An 8021-nucleotide genomic window follows, 5' to 3' on the forward strand; every position below is an offset into this window, starting at 1 on the left:
TGTTTTTCAACAGAATATCCCGATGGATTGTGAGCCTCATCTGATGTATTACAATGGTCGCCTTGAAGTTCTAAATATACAGCCAGGTCATCCTACGGATCTCACCTGTGCATATCGGATTTCTGAAACCGGTGAACCCATGCTAATCAAAGAGTGGAAAAAATGTTTGGACATTCATAAGGAGGTTCTTGGAAGCAACATTAAGCGAAAGGCAAGAATTGGAGACAGGATAATCTGCATTCTCCATAATGGAGAGCCAGGGGCTATCTTGTTTTTTGCTATTTTACCTTAGAGAATATAGTAGGTCCTAAGAGAATGTAGTAGGTCCTGTGAGGTACAATAGGTTTATTATGTGGTACAATGTGTTAGAGTTGACGATGAGGAGTAGTTGTGATTATGACTAGTGACCAACTTGCTATGTGATGTCTCATTGATCAAAACGATGATCATGAGGAGGTGTTATATGAAAATGATGTATTATGATGATAAGTTGTTAATGATATGATGATGATGATATTTATTATATCATTGCGTGAAAGAACCGCGGATTAGTTTCAAGTGGATGTCCATCCACTTGAAACTAGTCCACGGTTCTTTCACCCAATGATGTAATAACTCATTATGATGTAAAAACAATCTCTAAATTGCTGCTGTATGAAAACTTGTATAGAGGTGTATGAATACAACATGAAATAAAAAAGAAATAAAATACGGAATAATAGTAGTAGCGAGGGCTGGGAGAAGTGCTACTAGTAATTACCAGTAGCGTCCTCCGCGAAGTCGCTACTACTAAGTCGATTTAGCAGTAGCATGGGCGGAGGCACGCTACTGCTATACGTTAGCTGTAGCACCTTATCAGTAGCGCATCGCCCCGTGCTACTCATAGGCCTAAAACCCGTGCTGCTGCTAGGCTTTTCCCTAGTAGTGCTATTTTGGAGGGTGTTGAATCTTATTGTGATAATCATGAAAGTGGATTTGGAGAGGTCATGACTTTATTTAGTGATTAATTCACTATTTCGGAAGTGGTTCAAATTGATTATGAGAACAAAGTTGCTATCTATGATGATTATTGTGATGACATGTATGCTATAAAGAATAATGATAAACATGAAACTTGTCATCATGGCTTTAATTTTCAATTGGATTATGCCTCACATGATAGTTATTTCATTGAGTTCACTCCCACTATTCTGAATGAGAAGAATTTTGCTTATGTGGAGAGTAATAAAATTTATATGCTTGTCCATCATGAAAATTATACTTTATGTGATTGTTATATTGTTTAATTCATTCATGATGCTACTGAAAATTATTATGAGAGAGAAACATATGCTTTTACATATTGCAATAATATCAAGTTTCCTCTCTATGTGTTGAAAATCCCGAAGTTATCCTTATTTTACCTTCCTATGCAAGTTGATTCTTGTTCCCACAAGTTGTTTGCTCACAAAATCCCTATGCAAGGGAAGTAGGCTAGACTTAAATGTGCTTGTCATATGCTTCATGATGCTCCCGTTATGTTTCAATTCTTATCTTTTATGTGAACATCATTGTAATTATCATGCCTAGCTAAAAAGGCAATAAAGAAAAGCGCTTGTTGGGAGACAACCCAACATTTACTCCTACTGTTTTTGTGTGTCCTGATGATTAAGCTACTGTAGTAATCATGTTTTATAGCTTTTGTTTCAATAAAGTGCCAAGTAAAGCCTTTAGGATCTTCTTGGTTGATTGTTGTTTGATCTTGCTGATAAAAACAGAAAGTATGCGCTCATGAAGATAATTTAAATTTTTTACTAGAGAGCGATAAAATACCAATTCCAACTGCAGTAGATCAATATACAAATTGTCCTAGTCTTCCTAATTTTTCAGAATTTTTGTAGTTACAGAAGTATTCGAAACCTCCAGATTACTACAGATTGTTCTGTTTTTTGACGGATTCTGTTTTCATTGTGTTGTTTGCTTATTTTGATGAATCTATGAGTAGTATCGGAGGATATGAACCATGGAGAAGTTGGAACACATTAGATATTACACCAATATGAATTTATAATGAGTTCACAACAGTACTTAAGTGGTGATTTATTTTCTTGTACTAACGGAGCTTACGAGTTTTCTGTTAAGTTTTGTGTTGTGAAGTTTTTCTGTTTTGGGTAAAGATTCGATGGACTATGGAATAAGGATGGCAAGAGCCTAAGATTGGCGATGCCCAAGGCACCCCAAGGTAATATTCAAGGACAACTAAGAGCTTAAGATTGGGGATGCCCTGGATGGCATCCCCTCTTTCGGCTTGGTTCATCGATAACTTTACTTGAGGCTATATTTTTATTCACCACATGATATGTGTTTTGCTTGGAGCGTCATTTTATTTTACTTTGTTTTGTTTGCTGTTTGAATAATATCACAAGATCTGAAATTCTTAAATGTTAGAGAGTCTTCACATAGTTACATAATTATTCAACTACTCATTGATCTTCACTTATATCTTTCGGAGTAGTTTGTCATTTGCTCTAGTTCTTCACTTATATCCTTTTAGAGCATGGCGGTAGTTTTATTTTGAAACAATTGTTGAACTCTCATGCTTCACTTATATCTTTTTGAGAGTCTCTAAACAGCATGGTAATTTGCTTAGGTTATGAATTTGGTCCTATTATGATAGGTATCCAAGACGAATATAATAAAAACTTTCATATAGAGTGCATTGAATACTATGAGAAGTTTGATACTTGATAATTGTATTGAGATATAAAGATGGTAATATTAGAGTCGTGCTAGTTGAGTAATTGTGAAACTGAGAAATACTTGTGTTGAGGTTTGCAAGTCCCGTAGCATGCACATATGGTAACCGTTGTGTGACAAATTTGAAGCATGAGGTGTTCTTTGATTGCTTTCCTTATGAGTGGTGGTCGGGGACGAGCGATGGTCTTTTCCTACCAATCTATCCACCTAGGAGCATGCGCGTAATTCTTAGTTCTGATGACTTGTAGTTTTTTGCAATAAGTATGTGAGTTCTTTATGACTAATGTTGATTCCATGGATTATACGCACTCTCACCCTTCCATCATTGCTAGCCTCTTCGGTACCGTGCATTGCCCTTGCTCACCTCAAGAGTTGGTGCAAACTTCGTCGGTGCATCCAAACCCCGTGATATGATACGCTCTATCACACATAAGCCTCCTTATATCTTCCTCAAAACAGCCACCATACCTACCTATTATGGCATTTCCATAGCCATTCCGAGATATATTGCCATGCAACTTTCCACCATTCCATTTATTATGACACGATCCATCATTGTGATATTGCTTTGCATGATCATGAAGTTGACATCGTATTTGTGGCAAAGCCACCTTCATGATTCTTTCATACATGTCACTCTTGATTCATTGCACATCCCGGTACACCGCTGGAGGCATTCACATAGAGTCATATTTTGTTCTAAGTATCGAGTTGAACTTCTTGAGTTGTAAGTAAATAAAAGTGTGATGATTTTCATCATTAGAGCATTGTCCCATGTGAGGAAAGTATGATGGAGACTATGATTCCCCAACAATTCCGGACAAAAAGAATATAAAAGAGGCCAAAGAAGCCCCAATAAAAAAAAGAGGCCATAAAAAAGAAAAAAAGGCCCAAATAAAAAAATGATAGAAAAAGAGAGAAGGGGCAATATTACTATCCTTTTTCCACACTTGTGCTTCAAAGTAGCACCATGATCTTCATGATAAAGAGTCTCTTATTTTGTCACTTTCGTATACTAGTGGGAATTTTCATTATAGAACTTGGCTTGTATGTTCCAACAATGGTCTTCCTCAAATGCCCTAGGTCTTCATGAGAAAGCAAGTTGGATGCACAACCACTTAGTTTCTTTTGTTGAGCTTTCATATATTTATAGCTCTAGTGCATCCATTGCATGGCAATCCCTACTCCTCGCATTGACATCAATTGATGGGCATCTCCATAGCCCATTGATTAGCCGCATCAATGTGAGACTTTCTCCTTTTTTGTCTTCTCACACAACCTCCATCATCATATTCTATTCCACCCATAGTGATATGTCCATGGCTTGCGCTCATATATTGCGTGAAAGTTGAAAGAGTTTGAAAAGGCTAAGTATGAAACAATTGCTTGGCTTGTCATCGGGGTTGTGCATGATGGAAGCATTTTGTGTGATGAAAATGAAGCATGGCCAAACTATATGATTTTGTAGGGATAAGTTTCTCTGGCTATGTTATTTTGATAAGACATAATTGCTTGGTTAGCATGCTTAAAGTATTATTATTTTTATGTCAATATTAAACTTTTCTCTAGAATCTTTTGGATCTAAATATTCATGCCGCAATAAATAGAATTACATTGAAAATTATGTTAGGTAGCATTCCACATCAAAAATTCTGTTTTTATCGTTTACCCTCTCGAGGACGAGCAGGAATTAAGCTTAGGGATGCTTGATACGTCTCCAACGTATCTATAATTTTTGATTGTTCCATGATATTATATTATCCATCTAGGATGTTTTATATGCATTTATATGCTATTTTATATGATTTTTGGGACTAACCTATTAACCTAGAGTCCAGTGCGAGTTTATGTTTTTTTCCCTTGTTTTTGAGTTTTACAGAAAAGGAAGGTGGGCCAATTTGCCAAACGGAGTCCAATGGACGTGCCAATTTTTGACTTTTTTATGGACCAAAAGAAGCCCCTGGTGTAAAAGAGTTGGTCCAGAAGAGTCCCGGGCCGTCCATGAGGGTGGGGGGCGCGCCCTACCCCCTGGGCGCGTCGCCCTATCTCGTGGACGACTTGGGGACCCCCCTGACTTGTTCCCGACGCCAAAAATTCCTATAAATACATAAACCTCAAAAAATAACCTAGATCAGGAGTTTTGACGCCGCAAGCCTCTATAGCCACCGGAAACCAATCTAGACCCGTTCCGGCACCCTGTTGGAGGGGGGAATCCCTCTCCGGTGGCCATCTTCATCATCATGGTGCTCTCCATGACGAGGAGGGAGTAGTTCACCCTCGGGGCCGAGGGTATGTACCAGTAGCTATGTGTTTGATCTCTCTCTCTCATGTTCTTAATTCGCACAATCTAGATGTATCACGAGCTTTCCTATTATAGTTGGATCTTATGATGTTTCTCCCCCTCTACTCTCTTGTAATGGATCGAGTTTTCCATTTGAAGTTATCTTATCGGATTGAGTCTTTAAGGATTTGAGAACACTTGATGTATCTCTTGCTTGTGCTTATTTGTGGTGACAATGGGATATTCACGTGATCCACTTGATGTATGTTTTGGTGATCAACTTGCGAGTTCCGTGACCTCGTGAACTTATGCATAGGGGTTGGCACACGTTTTCGTGTTGACTCTCCAGTAGAAACTTTGGGGCACTCTTTGAAGTTCTTTGTGTTGGTTGAATAGATAAATCTGAGATTGTGTGATGCATATCTTATAACCATACCCATGGATACTTGAGGTGACATTGGATTATCTAGGTGACATTAGGGTTTTGGTTGTTTTGTGTCTTAAGGTGTTATTCTAGTATGAAATCTAGGATAGATTGAACGGAAAGAATATCTTCGTGTTATTTTACTACGGACTCTTGAATAGATCGATCACAAAGAATAACTTTGAGGTGGTGTCGTACCCTACAATAATCTCTTCGTTTGTTCTCCGCTATTAGTGACTTTGGAGTGACTCTTTGCTGCATGCTGAGGGATAGTTATATGATCCAATTATGTTATTATTTTTGAGAGAACTTGCACTAGTGAAATTATGAACCCTAGGCCTTGTTTCAACGCATTGCAATACCATTTACACTCACTTTTACCACTTGCTACCTTGCTGTTTTTTTATTTTCAGATTACAAAAACCTATATCTACCATCCATATTGCACTTGTATAACCATCTCTTTGTCGAACTAGTGCACCTATACAATTTACCATTATATTGGGTGTGTTGGGGACACAAGAGAATCTTTGTTATTTGGTTGCAGGGTTGTTTGAGAGAGACCATCTTCATCCCACGCCTCCCACAGATTGATAAACCTTAGGTTATCCACTTGAGGGAAAATTGCTACTGTCTGACAAACCTCTGCACTTTGAGGCCTAACAACGTCTACAAGAAGAAGGTTGTGTAGTAGACATCGGTGGAGCGCGGCAATTCTCTGACCGGTTGCTCACCGGCGTTGTCATCGTCAGAAAGGAGGCAGAGGAGGCCGCTCTCTCGTGGGGGAGAGGTCTCCCCTGCCCCTTCCAAGTTCGCCTCCGAGTCCCTCTCCATCTCCTCCTCAGAGTGCTTGCCTGAGGACACCGGCGCCGGGGAGCTCACGGGATGGGAGGGCTGCGGGCATGAGCCCTTACTCATTGAGACGGGCATGGCGGTGGCTACATTCTCTCCGTCGTTGTGGCGGTACAGCGGAAGATAGGCCTCCAGTAGGATGCCTGGCTCCTTCTCGAGCAAGGTGCGCATGACCTTGCTCAGCTCCTCGTTGGACAGCTCGTCCGGGCACAGCCGGCGTTCGTCATCCGCGCCCTTGAGGGTCCATAGAGGGCGAGAGTGCGCTTGGAGCGGAGCTAGGCGCTGCGTCAGGAATTCCCTGACGATCATGGCCCACGTCAGCTTCTCCGCCTTCAGGTCCGCCGTTATCATCTCCAGCTACTACTCCACCTAGGGGTCGGTGAGCTTATCGTGAGCCCACCAGTCCAACTTCACCGACAATGCGGTCGGCGGCTCTAGCCGAGAGTGGGAGCGCTTGGCGTCCATAAAGATCCACTTGTGTCGGAAGTCTTCCACCTACTTCCCGGCCCTCGAGATCGAGTTGCTTCCATTAGTAGCGATGAAGCAGGCACACCCGGAGCACTGGCTGCTGCCTACCCAGAGGTAGAAGAAGTGGCGGAACAACGCGAGCTTGGAGCCACCCCCAAGTACGCCTCGCAGTAGAAGGTAAATGCAACACCCACGATGCGGCTATATCTCCCACGTGTCGGAGCATGACTTAGAGGCATAACCGCATTGTAGGCAATGTTGCAAGAGGGGTAACCTTTACACATCCCATGTACCGAATAAGATAGAGATACAGAGTTGGCTTACAATCGCCACTACACACAATACATGAATAATGCATGACATCAAACAGATACAATCAAGGTCCGACTACGGAACCAAAATAAAAGAGGACTACCCCTAATGATAGAGATCCCCGATCGCCCCAACTGGGCTCCACTACTGATCAACTGAAAACGGAACAACATAATGAACACGATCTTCATATAGCTCCTCCTTAAGCTCGGTTGCGTCACCTGCACGGTATAATCGGCACCTGCAAAATGGTTTTGGAAGTAAACTATGAGTCACGGGGACTCATCAATCTCACACCCTCGCGATCAAGACTATTTAAGCTTATGGCTAGGGAAAATGTATGAGGTGGAGCTGCAGCAAGCACTAGCATATATGGTGGCTAACATACACGAAAGAGAGCGAGAAGAGGAGGCAAAGGCATGGTCGAGCAACTATGATCAATAAGTGATCCTAGAACAACCTACGTCCAAGCATAACACGAGACCGTGTTCTCTTCCCAGACTCCGCCGAAAAGAGACCATCACGACCACACACTCTGTTGATTCATTTTAATTAAGTTAAACTTTAGGTTTTATACAACCGGACATTAAAAAATTCCCATCTGCCCATAACCGCGGGCACGACTTTTGAAAGTTCAAATCCCTGCAGGGGTGTCCCAACTTAGCCCATCACAAGCTCTCACGGTCAACAAAGGATATTCCTTCTCCCAAGACAATCTGATCAGACTCAGAATCCCGGTTACAAGACATTTTGACAATGGCAAAATAAGTCCAGCAAAGCCGCCCGAATGTGCCAACAAATTCCGATAGGAGCTGCACATATCTCGTTCTCAGGGCACACTCAGATGAGACATCCTATGAGTAAAACCAACCCTCAAGTTGCCCCGAGGTGGCCTTGCAGTCTACTCGGTTCGGACCAACACTCAGAGGAGCACTGGCCCCCGGGGGG

The sequence above is a fragment of the Triticum dicoccoides genome, chromosome 3A (assembly GCF_002162155.2).
Source record: "Triticum dicoccoides isolate Atlit2015 ecotype Zavitan chromosome 3A, WEW_v2.0, whole genome shotgun sequence".
Taxonomy (NCBI): domain Eukaryota; kingdom Viridiplantae; phylum Streptophyta; class Magnoliopsida; order Poales; family Poaceae; genus Triticum; species Triticum dicoccoides.